The following is a 13,188-nucleotide window of genomic DNA, read 5'->3' as shown; positions in this document are numbered from 1 at the left end:
GTAACTATTCTGAGGTTCAGAGCAGGGTCACATAATAGTTTCAACTGGCAACTGAACTCTGGAGGGGCCCCTCAGGAAGCACTCCAGGAAATGGCTACTAATGATGAGCCTGAACTTTTGAACCTGGTAAGTAGTTACTTTCAGTTTTGCTAAGATCGTATTTCTGCAATTTTGCACTTATTCGCGGGGCGCGAACTCACGCGAACAGTGCGAGCAGTGCGAGCAAAATCCGCTGCTCGCGGATTTGCGGATTTTGCGGGAAATTCGCAAATCTCGCGGATTGCGGATTTCCCGAAAATCCGCAAAATCCGCGAGCGGAACGGATTTTCCGCCCACGCCTAATTTGTGCTCAGTTGAAGACCTGCTGCCTGTTTTTATGAGAATGGTGGGTCTTTATATGTGCTCACCTGAAGACATGCTGCCTGTTTTTATGAGAATGGTGGGTCGCTATCTTTGCTCAGCTAAAGACATGCTGCCTGTTTTTATGAGAATGGTGGGGCTCTATTTGTGCTCAGCTGAAGACATGCTGCCTGTTTTTCTGAGAAGGGTGGGTCTATATCTGTGCTCAGCTGAAGACATGCTGCCTGTGAGAATGGTGGAACCCTATCTGTGCTCAGTTTAAGACATGATGCCTGTGAGAATGGTGGGTCCCTATCTGTGCTCGGCTGAAGACATGCTGCCTGTTTTTCTGAGAATGGTGGGTCTCTATCTGTGCTCAGCTGTAGACATGCTGCCTGTTTTTATGAGAAGGGTGGGTCTCTATCTGTACTCGGCTGAAGTCATGCTGCCTGTTTTCATGAGAATGGTGGGTCTCTATCTGTGCTCAGCTGAAGACATGCTGCCTGTGAGCATGGTGGGTCTCTATCTTTGCTCAGCTGTAGAATGCCGCCCGTTTTTATGAGAATGGTGGGTCTCTATCTGTGCTCGGCTGAAGACATGCTGCCTGTGAGAATGGTGGTCTCTATCTGTTTCAGTTGAAGACATACTGCCTGTAAGAATGGTGGGTCTCTATCTGTGCTCAGCTGTAGACATGTTGCTTGTTTTTTTCTGAGCATGGTGGGTCTCTATCTGTGCTCAGTTGAAGACATGCTGCCTGTTTTTATGAGAATGGGGGGTCTCTATTTGTGCTCAGTTGAAGACCTGCTGCCTGTTTTTATGAGAATGGTGGGTCTTTATCTGTGCTCACCTGAAGACATGCTGCCTGTTTTTATGAGAATGGTGGGTCTCTATCTTTGCTCAGCTAAAGACATGCCGCCTGTTTTTATGAGAATGGTGGGGCTCTATTTGTGCTCAGCTGAAGACATGCTGCCTGTTTTTCTGAGAATGGTGGGTCTCTATCTGTGCTCAGTTGAAGACATGCTGCCTGTTTTTATGAGAATGGGGGGTCTCTATTTGTGCTCAGTTGAAGACCTGCTGCCTGTTTTTATGAGAATGGTGGGTCTTTATATGTGCTCACCTGAAGACATGCTGCCTGTTTTTATGAGAATGGTGGGTCTCTATCTTTGCTCAGCTAAAGACATGCTGCCTGTTTTTATGAGAATGGTGGGGCTCTATTTGTGCTCAGCTGAAGACATGCTGCCTGTTTTTCTGAGAATGGTGGGTCTCTATCTGTGCTCAGCTGAAGACATGCTGCCTGTGAGAATGGTGGAACCCTATTTGCGCTCAGTTTAAGACATGATGCCTGTGAGAATGGTGGGTCTCTATCTGTGCTCGGCTGAAGACATGCTGCCTGTTTTTCTGAGAATGGTGGGTTTCTATCTCTGCTCAGTGGCAGACATGCTGCCTGTTTTTCTGAGAATGGTGTGTCTCTGTGTTCAGCTGAAGACATGCTGCCAGTTTTTATGAGAATGGTGGGGCTCTATCTGTGCTCAGCTAAAGACATGCTGCCTTTTTTCTGAGAATGGTGGGTCTCTATCTTTGCTCGGCTGAAGACATGCTGCCTGTTTTTATGAGAATGGTGGGTCTCTATCTATGCTCAGCTGAAGACAAGCTGCCTGTGAGAATGGTGGGTCTCTATCTGTGCTCAGCTGTAGACATGCTGCCTGTTTTTATGAGAAGGGTGGGTCTCTATCTGTGCTCGGCTGAAGTCATGCCGCCCGTTTTTATGAGAATGGTGGGTCTCTATCTGTGCTCGGCTGAAGACATGCTGCCTGTGAGAATGGTGGTCTCTATCTGTGCTCAGTTGAAGACATGCTACCTGTAAGAATGGTGGGTCTCTATCTGTGCTCAGCTGTAGACATGTTGCTTGTTTTTTTCTGAGCATGGTGGGTCTCTATCTGTGCTCAGTTGAAGACATGCTGCCTGTTTTTATGAGAATGGGGGGTCTCTATTTGTGCTCAGTTGAAGACCTGCTGCCTGTTTTTATGAGAATGGTGGGTCTTTATCTGTGCTCACCTGAAGGCATGCTGCCTGTTTTTATGAGAATGGTGGGTCTCTATCTTTGCTCAGCTAAAGACATGCTGCCTGTTTTTATGAGAATGGTGGGGCTCTATTTGTGCTCAGCTGAAGACATGCTGCCTGTTTTTCTGAGAATGGTGGGTCTCCATCTGTGCTCAGTTGAAGACATGCTGCCTGTTTTTATGAGAATGGGGGGTCTCTATTTGTGCTCAGTTGAAGACCTGCTGCCTGTTTTTATGAGAATGGTGGGTCTTTATATGTGCTCACCTGAAGACATGCTGCCTGTTTTTATGAGAATGGTGGGTCGCTATCTTTGCTCAGCTAAAGACATGCTGCCTGTTTTTATGAGAATGGTGGGGCTCTATTTGTGCTCAGCTGAAGACATGCTGCCTGTTTTTCTGAGAATGGTGGGTCTATATCTGTGCTCAGCTGAAGACATGCTGCCTGTGAGAATGGTGGAACCCTATCTGTGCTCAGTTTAAGACATGATGCCTGTGAGAATGGTGGGTCCCTATCTGTGCTCGGCTGAAGACATGCTGCCTGTTTTTCTGAGAATGGTGGGTTTCTATCTCTGCTCAGTGGCAGACATGCTGCCTGTTTTTCTGAGAATGGTGTGTCTCTGTGTTCAGCTGAAGACATGCTGCCAGTTTTTACGAGAATGGTGGGGCTCTATCTGTGCTCAGCTAAATACATGCTGCCTTTTTTCTGAGAATGGTGGGTCTCTATCTTTGCTCGGCTGAAGACATGCTGCCTGTTTTTATGAGAATGGTGGGTCTCTATCTGTGCTCAGCTGAAGACAAGCTGCCTGTGAGAATGGTGGGTCTCTATCTGTGCTCAGCTGTAGACATGCTGCCTGTTTTTATGAGAAGGGTGGGTCTCTATCTGTGCTCGGCTGAAGTCATCCTGCCTGTTTTCATGAGAATGGTGGGTCTCTATCTGTGCTCAGCTGAAGACATGCTGCCTGTGAGAATGGTGGGTCTCTATCTTTGCTCAGCTGTAGACATGCCGCCCGTTTTTATGAGAATGGTGGGTCTCTATCTGTGCTCAGCTGAAGACATGCTGCCTGTGAGAATGGTGGTCTCTATCTGTTTCAGTTGAAGACATGCTGCCTGTAAGAATGGTGGGCCTCTATCTGTGCTCAGCTGTAGACATGCTGCTTGTTTTATTCTGAGAATGGTGGGTCTCTATCTGTGCTCAGTTGAAGACATGCTGCCTGTTTTTTCTGAGATTGGTGGGTCTCTATCTGTGCTCAGTGGCAGACATGCTGCCTGTTTTTCTGAGAATGGTTGGTCTCTATCTGTGCTCAGCTGAAAACATGCTGCCTGTGAGAATGGTGGGTCTCTATCTGTGCTCAGTTGAAGACATGATGCCTGTGAGAATGGTGGGTCTCTATCTGTGCTCGGCTGAAGACATGCTGCCTGTTTTTCTGAGAATGGTGGGTTTCTATCTCTGCTCAGTGGCAGACATGCTGCCTGTTTTTCTGAGAATGGTGGGTCTCTGTGCTCAGCTCAAGACATGCTGCCAGTTTTTATGAGAATGGTGGGGCTCTATCTGTGCTCAGCTGAAGACATGCTGCCTGTGAGAATGGTGGGTCTCTATCTGTGCTCAGCTGTAGACATGCTGCCTGTTTTTATGAGAAGGGTGGGTCTCTATCTGTACTCGGCTGAAGTCATGCTGCCTGTTTTCATGAGAATGGTGGGTCTCTATCTGTGCTCAGCTGAAGACATGCTGCCTGTGAGCATGGTGGGTCTCTATCTTTGCTCAGCTGTAGAAATGCCGCCCGTTTTTATGAGAATGGTGGGTCTCTATCTGTGCTCGGCTGAAGACATGCTGCCTGTGAGAATGGTGGTCTCTATCTGTTTCAGTTGAAGACATGCTGCCTGTAAGAATGGTGGGTCTCTATCTGTGCTCAGCTGTAGACATGTTGCTTGTTTTTTTCTGAGCATGGTGGGTCTCTATCTGTGCTCAGTTGAAGACATGCTGCCTGTTTTTATGAGAATGGGGGGTCTCTATTTGTGCTCAGTTGAAGACCTGCTGCCTGTTTTTATGAGAATGGTGGGTCTTTATCTGTGCTCACCTGAAGACATGCTGCCTGTTTTTATGAGAATGGTGGGTCTCTATCTTTGCTCAGCTAAAGACATGCCGCCTGTTTTTATGAGAATGGTGGGGCTCTATTTGTGCTCAGCTGAAGACATGCTGCCTGTTTTTCTGAGAATGGTGGGTCTCTATCTGTGCTCAGTTGAAGACATGCTGCCTGTTTTTATGAGAATGGGGGGTCTCTATTTGTGCTCAGTTGAAGACCTGCTGCCTGTTTTTATGAGAATGGTGGGTCTTTATATGTGCTCACCTGAAGACATGCTGCCTGTTTTTATGAGAATGGTGGGTCTCTATCTTTGCTCAGCTAAAGACATGCTGCCTGTTTTTATGAGAATGGTGGGGCTCTATTTGTGCTCAGCTGAAGACATGCTGCCTGTTTTTCTGAGAATGGTGGGTCTCTATCTGTGCTCAGCTGAAGACATGCTGCCTGTGAGAATGGTGGAACCCTATTTGTGCTCAGTTTAAGACATGATGCCTGTGAGAATGGTGGGTCTCTATCTGTGCTCGGCTGAAGACATGCTGCCTGTTTTTCTGAGAATGGTGGGTTTCTATCTCTGCTCAGTGGCAGACATGCTGCCTGTTTTTCTGAGAATGGTGTGTCTCTGTGTTCAGCTGAAGACATGCTGCCAGTTTTTATGAGAATGGTGGGGCTCTATCTGTGCTCAGCTAAAGACATGCTGCCTTTTTTCTGAGAATGGTGGGTCTCTATCTTTGCTCGGCTGAAGACATGCTGCCTGTTTTTATGAGAATGGTGGGTCTCTATCTATGCTCAGCTGAAGACAAGCTGCCTGTGAGAATGGTGGGTCTCTATCTGTGCTCAGCTGTAGACATGCTGCCTGTTTTTATGAGAAGGGTGGGTCTCTATCTGTGCTCGGCTGAAGTCATGCTGCCTGTTTTCATGAGAATGGTGGGCCTCTATCTGTGCTCAGCTGAAGACATGCTGCCTGTTTTTATGAGAATGGGGGGTCTCTATTTGTGCTCAGTTGGAGACCTGCTGCCTGTTTTTATGAGAATGGTGGGTCTTTATATGTGCTCACCTGAAGACATGCTGCCTGTTTTTATCAGAATGGTGGGTCGCTATCTTTGCTCAGCTAAAGACATGCTGCCTGTTTTTATGAGAATGGTGGGGCTCTATTTGTGCTCAGCTGAAGACATGCTGCCTATTTTTCTGAGAATGGTGGGTCTATATCTGTGCTCAGCTGAAGACATGCTGCCTGTGAGAATGGTGGAACCCTATCTGTGCTCAGTTTAAGACATGATGCCTGTGAGAATGGTGGGTCTCTATCTGTGCTCGGCTGAAGACATGCTGCCTGTTTTTCTGAGAATGGTGGGTTTCTATCTCTGCTCAGTGGCAGACATGCTGCCTGTTTTTCTGAGAATGGTATGTCTCTGTGTTCAGCTGAAGACATGCTGCCAGTTTTTACGAGAATGGTGGGGCTCTATCTGTGCTCAGCTAAATACATGCTGCCTTTTTTTCTGAGAATGGTGGGTCTCTATCTTTGCTCGGCTGAAGACATGCTGCCTGTTTTTATGAGAATGGCGGGTCTCTATCTGTGCTCAGCTGAAGACAAGCTGCCTGTGAGAATGGTGGGTCTCTATCTGTGCTCAGCTGTAGACATGCTGCCTGTTTTTATGAGAAGGGTGGGTCTCTATCTGTGCTCGGCTGAAGTCATCCTGCCTGTTTTCATGAGAATGGTGGGTCTCTATCTGTGCTCAGCTGAAGACATGCTGCCTGTGAGAATGGTGGGTCTCTATCTTTGCTCAGCTGTAGACATGCCGCCCGTTTTTATGAGAATGGTGGGTCTCTATCTGTGCTCGGCTGAAGACATGCTGCCTGTGAGAATGGTGGTCTCTATCTGTTTCAGTTGAAGACATGCTGCCTGTAAGAATGGTGGGCCTCTATCTGTGCTCAGCTGTAGACATGCTGCTTGTTTTATTCTGAGAATGGTGGGTCTCTATCTGTGCTCAGTTGAAGACATGCTGCCTGTGTTTTCTGAGATTGGTGGGTCTCTATCTGTGCTCAGTGGCAGACATGCTGCCTGTTTTTCTGAGAATGGTGGGTCTCTATCTGTGCTCAGCTGAAAACATGCTGCCTGTGAGAATGGTGGGTCTCTATCTGTGCTCAGTTGAAGACATGATGCCTGTGAGAATGGTGGGTCTCTATCTGTGCTCGGCTGAAGACATGCTGCCTGTTTTTCTGAGAATGGTGGGTTTCTATCTCTGCTCAGTGGCAGACATGCTGCCTGTTTTTCTGAGAATGGTGGGTCTCTGTGCTCAGCTCAAGACATGCTGCCAGTTTTTATGAGAATGGTGGGGCTCTATCTGTGCTCAGCTGAAGACATGCTGCCTGTGAGAATGGTGGGTCTCTATCTGTGCTCAGCTGTAGACATGCTGCCTGTTTTTATGAGAAGGGTGGGTCTCTATCTGTACTCGGCTGAAGTCATGCTGCCTGTTTTCATCAGAATGGTGGGTCTCTATCTGTGCTCAGCTGAAGACATGCTGCCTGTGAGCATGGTGGGTCTCTATCTTTGCTCAGCTGTAGAAATGCCGCCCGTTTTTATGAGAATGGTGGGTCTCTATCTGTGCTCGGCTGAAGACATGCTGCCTGTGAGAATGGTGGTCTCTATCTGTTTCAGTTGAAGACATGCTGCCTGTAAGAATGGTGGGTCTCTATCTGTGCTCAGCTGTAGACATGTTGCTTGTTTTTTTCTGAGCAGGGTGGGTCTCTATCTGTGCTCAGTTGAAGACATGCTGCCTGTTTTTATGAGAATGGGGGGTCTCTATTTGTGCTCAGTTGAAGACCTGCTGCCTGTTTTTATGAGAATGGTGGGTCTTTATCTGTGCTCACCTGAAGACATGCTGCCTGTTTTTATGAGAATGGTGGGTCTCTATCTTTGCTCAGCTAAAGACATGCCGCCTGTTTTTATGAGAATGGTGGGGCTCTATTTGTGCTCAGCTGAAGACATGCTGCCTGTTTTTATGAGAATGGTGGGTCTTTATATGTGCTCACCTGAAGACATGCTGCCTGTTTTTATGAGAATGGTGGGTCTCTATCTTTGCTCAGCTAAAGACATGCTGCCTGTTTTTATGAGAATGGTGGGGCTCTATTTGTGCTCAGCTGAAGACATGCTGCCTGTTTTTCTGAGAATGGTGGGTCTCTATCTGTGCTCAGCTGAAGACATGCTGCCTGTGAGAATGGTGGAACCCTATTTGTGCTCAGTTTAAGACATGATGCCTGTGAGAATGGTGGGTCTCTATCTGTGCTCGGCTGAAGACATGCTGCCTGTTTTTCTGAGAATGGTGGGTTTCTATCTCTGCTCAGTGGCAGACATGCTGCCTGTTTTTCTGATAATGGTGTGTCTCTGTGTTCAGCTGAAGACATGCTGCCAGTTTTTATGAGAATGGTGGGGCTCTATCTGTGCTCAGCTAAAGACATGCTGCCTTTTTTCTGAGAATGGTGGATCTCTATCTTTGCTCGGCTGAAGACATGCTGCCTGTTTTTATGAGAATGGTGGGTCTCTATCTGTGCTCAGCTGAAGACAAGCTGCCTGTGAGAATGGTGGGTCTCTATCTGTGCTCAGCTGTAGACATGCTGCCTGTTTTTATGAGAAGGGTGGGTCTCTATCTGTGCTCGGCTGAAGTCATGCTGCCTGTTTTCATGAGAATGGTGGGTCTCTATCTGTGCTCAGCTGAAGACATGCTGCCTGAGAGAATGGTGGGTCTCTATCTTTGCTCAGCTGTAGACATGCCGCCCGTTTTTATGAGAATGGTGGGTCTCTATCTGTGCTCGGCTGAAGACATGCTGCCTGTGAGAATGGTGGTCTCTATCTGTTTCAGTTGAAGACATGCTGCCTGTAAGAATGGTGGGTCTCTATCTGTGCTCAGCTGTAGACATGCTGCTTGTTTTATTCTGAGAATGGTGGGTCTCTATCTGTGCTCAGTTGAAGACATGCTGCCTGTTTTTTCTGAGAATGGTGTAAATGTAAATGTAAATGTATAGGCATTTATATAGCGCACTACTTACCCGTAGGGTCCCAAGGCGCTTCGACCGCTGCAAAACCCTTTCTGGCTTCCCTGGGAGATGGTCCCTTAATGGGTATCTCCAGGGTGAGACCAGGCATCCCCGGCGGTCTGGTGGGGCCGTTAGTGAAGATGAGGCAAGCTAATGCCCAGAGTTGCCGAGTGTGATCGCTGATCAGAGTGGGCACCGAGGCGAGAGAATTATCGAGTCCGCTGACCCTGGTCCAGAAACCTGCCGTGCCGGGAATCGAACCCTGGTCCCGGGCCGTCCTCTGCTCTCGGGTCTGCCGCCTCTAACCAGTGAGCCACACTACTTTACTACCAGTGAGCCACACTACTTCACTGGGTCTCTATCTGTGCTCAGTGGCAGACATGCTGCCTGTTTTTCTGAGAATGGTGGGTCTCTATCTGTGCTCAGCTGAAAACATGCTGTCTGTGAGAATGGTGGGTCTCTATCTGTGCTCAGTTGAAGACATGATGCCTGTGAGAATGGTGGGTCTCTATCTGTGCTCGGCTGAAGACATGCTGCCTGTTTTTCTGAGAATGGTGGGTTTCTATCTCTGCTCAGTGGCAGACATGCTGCCTGTTTTTCTGAGAATGGTGGGTCTCTGTGCTCAGCTGAAGACATGCTGCCAGTTTTTATGAGAATGGTGGGGCTCTATCTGTGCTCAGCTGAAGACATGCTGCCTGTTTTCTGAGAATGGTGGGTCTCTATCTGTGCTCAGCTGAAGACATGCTGCCTGTGAGAATGGTGGGTCTCTATCTGTGCTCAGCTGTAGACATGCTGCCTGTTTTTATGAGAAGGGTGGGTCTCTATCTGTGCTCGGCTGAAGTCATGCTGCCTGTTTTCATGAGAATGGTGGGTCTCTATCTGTGCTCGGCTGAAGACATGCTGCCTGTGAGAATGGTGGTCTCTATCTGTTTCAGTTGAAGACATGCTGCCTGTAAGAATGGTGGGTCTCTATCTGTGCTCAGCTGTAGACATGCTGCTTGTTTTATTCTGAGAATGGTGGGTCTCTATCTGTGCTCAGTTGAAGACATGCTGCCTTTTTTTTCTGAGAATGGTGGGTCTCTATCTGTGCTCAGTGGCAGACATGCTGCCTGTTTTTCTGAGAATGGTGGGTCTCTATCTGTGCTCAGCTGAAAACATGCTGCATGTGAGAATGGTGGGTCTCTATCTGTGCTCAGTTGAAGACATGCTGCCTGTTTTTCTGAGAATGGTGGGTCTCTATCTGTGCTCAGTTGAAGACATGCTGCCTGTTTTTATGAGAATGGCGGGTCTCTATCTGTGCTCGGCTGAAAACATGCTGCCTGTGAGAATGGTGGTCTCTATCTGTGCTCAGTTGAAGACATGCTGCATGTAGGAATGATGGGTCTCTATCTGTGCTCAGCTGTAGACATGCTGCCTGTTTTTCTGAGAATGTGGGTCTCTATCTGTGCTCAGCTGAAAACATGCTGCCTGTTAGAATGGTGGGTCTCTATCTGTGCTCAGTTGAAGACATGCTGACTGTTTTTCTGAGAATGGTGGGTCTCTATCTGTGCTCAGTTGAAGACATTCTGCCTGTTTTTCTGAGAATGGTGAGTCTCTATCTGTGCTCAGCTAAAGACATGCTGCCTGTAAGAATGGTGGGTCTCTATCTGTGCTCAACTGTAGACATGCTGCCTGTTTTTTTCTGAGAATGGTGGGTCTCTATTTGTGCTCAGTTGAAGACATGCTGCCTGTTTTTATGAGAATGGCGGGTCTCTATTTGTGCTCAGTTGAAGACATGCTACCTGTTTTATGAGAATGGTGGGTCTCTATCTGTGCTAAGCTAAAGACATGCTGCCTGTTTTTATGAGAATAGTGGGGCTATATTTGTGCTCAGCTGAAGACATGCTGCCTGTTTTTCTGAGAATGGTGGGTCTCTATCTGTGCTCAGCTGAAGACATGCTGCCTGTGAGAATGGTGGAAATCTATCTGTGCTCAGTTGAAGACATGCTGCCTGTGAGAATGGTGGAAGTCTATCTGTGCTCAGTTGAAGACATGCTACCTGTGAGAACGGTGGGTCTCTATCTGTGCTCGGCTGAAGACATGCTGCCTGTTTTTCTGAGAATGGTGGGTCTTTATCTGTGCTCAGCTGAAGACATGCTGCCAGTTTTTATGTGAATGGTGGGGCTCTATCTGGGCTCAGCTGAAGACATGCTGCCTGTTTTCTGAGAATGGTGGATCTCTATCTGTGCTAAGCTAAAGACATGCTGCCTGTTTTTATGAGAATAGTGGGGCTATATTTGTGCTCAGCTGAAGACATGCTGCCTGTTTTTCTGAGAATGGTGGGTCTCTATCTGTGCTCAGCTGAAGACATGCTGCCTGTGAGAGTGGTGGAAATCTATCTGTGCTCAGTTGAAGACATGATGCCTCTGAGAATGGTGGGTCTCTATCTTTGCTCGGCTGAAGACATGCTGCCTGTTTTTATGAGAATGGTGGGTCTCTATCTGTGCTCAGCTGAAGACAAGCTTCCTGTGAGAATGGTGGGTCTCTATCTGTGCTCAGCTGTAGACATGCTGCCTGTTTTTATGAGAAGGGTGGGTCTCTATCTGTGCTCGGCTGAAGTCATGCTGCCTGTTTTCATGAGAATGATGGGTCTCTATCTGTGCTCAGATGAAGACATGCTGCCTGTGAGAATGGTGGGTCTCTATCTTTGCTCAGCTGTAGACATGCCGCCTGTTTTTATGAGAATGGTGGGGCTCTATCTGTGCGCAGCTGAAGACATGCTGCCTGTTTTCTGAGAATGGTGGGTCTCTATCTGTGCTCAGCTGAAGACATGCTGCCTGTGAGAATGGTGGGTCTCTATCTGTGCTCAGCTGAAGACATGCTGCCAGTTTTTATGAGAATGGTGGGGCTCTCTCTGTGCTCAGCTGAAGACATGCTGCCTGTTTTCTGAGAAGGGTGGGTCTCTATCTGTGCTCAGCTGAAGACATGCTGCCTGTTTTTATGAGAATGGTGGGTCTCTATCTGTGCTCAGCTGAAGACATGCTGCCTGTGAGAATGGTAGGTCTCTATTTGTGCTCCGCTGTAGACATGCTGCCTGTTTTTATGAGAAGGGTGGGTCTCTATCTGTGCTCGGCTGAAGACATGCTGCCTGTTTTTATGAGCATGGTGGGTCTCTATCTGTGCTCAGCTGAAGACAAGCTGCCTGTGAGAATGGTGGTCTCTATCTGTGCTCTGTTGAAGACATGCTGCCTGTAGGATTGATGGGTCTCTATCTTTTCTCAGCTGTAGACATGCTGCCTGTTTTTCTGAGAATGGTGGGTCTGTATATGTGCTCAGCTGAAGACATGCTGCCTGTGAGAATGGTGGAAATCTATCTGTGTTCAGTTGAAGACATGTTGCCTGTGAGAATGGTGGGTCTTTATCTGTGCTCAGCTGAAGACATGCTGCCTGTTTTTCTGAGAATGGTGGGTCTCTATCTGTGCTGAGCTGTAGACATGCTGCCTGTTTTTCTGAGAATGGTGGGTCTCTATCTGTGCTCAGTTGTAGACATGCTGCCTGTTTTTCTGAGAATGGTGGGTCACTATCTGTGCTCAGCTGAAGACATGCGCCTGTGAGAATGGTGGGTCTCTATCTATGCTCAGCTGTAGACATGCTGCCTGTTTTTCTGAGAACGGTGGGTCTCTATCTGTCCTCAGTTGAAGACATGCTGCCTGTTTTTATGAGAATGGTGGGTCTCTATCTGTGCTCAGTTGAAGACATGCTGCCTGTTTTAATGAGAATGGTGGGTCTTTATCTGTGCTCACCTGAAGACATGCTGCCTGTTTTTATGAGAATGGTGGGTCTTTATCTGTTCTCACCTGAAGACATGCTGCCTGTTTTTATGAGAATGGTGGGTCTCTATCTGTGCTCAGCTAAAGACATGCTGCCTGTTTTTATGAGAATGGTGGGGCTCTATTTGTGCTCAGCTGAAGACATGCTGCCTGTTTTTCTGAGAATGGTGGGTCTCTATCTGTGCTCAGCTGAAGATATGCTGCCTGTGAGAATGGTGGAATTCTATCTGTGCTCAGTTGAAGACATGATGCCTGTGAGAATGGTGGGTCTCTGTCTGTGCTCGGCTGAAGACATGCTGCCTGTTTTTCTGAGAATGGTGGGCTTCTATCTCTGCTCAGTGGCAGACATGCTGCCTGTTTTTCTGAGAATGGTGGGTCTCTGTGCTCAGCTTAAGACATGCTGCCAGTTTTTATGAGAATGGTGGGGCTCTATCTGTGCTCAGCTGAAGACATGCTGCCTGTTTTCTGAGAATGGTGGGTCTCTATCTGTGCTCAGCTGAAGACATGCTGCCTGTGAGAATGGTGGCTCTCTATCTGTGCTCAGCTGTAGACATGCTGCCTGTTTTTATGAGAAGGGTGGGCCTCTATCTGTGCTCAGCTGAAGACATGCTGCTTGTTTTTATGAGAATGGTGGGTCTCTATCTGTGCTCAGCTGAAGACATGCTGCCTGTGAGAATGGTGGGTCTCTATCTGTGCTCAGCTGTAGACATGCCACCCATTTTTATGAGAATGGTGGGTCTCTATCTGTGCTCGGCTGAAGACATGCTGCCTGTAAGAATGGTGGGTCTCTATCTGTGCTCAGCTGTAGACATGCTGCTTTTTTTTCTGAGAATGGTGGGTCTCTATCTGTGCTCAGTTGAAGACATGCTGCCT

This window comes from Lissotriton vulgaris, chromosome 12, assembly GCF_964263255.1.
Source record: "Lissotriton vulgaris chromosome 12, aLisVul1.2, whole genome shotgun sequence".
In the NCBI taxonomy this organism is placed as follows: Eukaryota; Metazoa; Chordata; class Amphibia; order Caudata; family Salamandridae; genus Lissotriton; species Lissotriton vulgaris.
The sequence above is the reverse complement of the archived record's forward strand: the minus strand, read 5'-3'. Positions refer to the sequence as shown.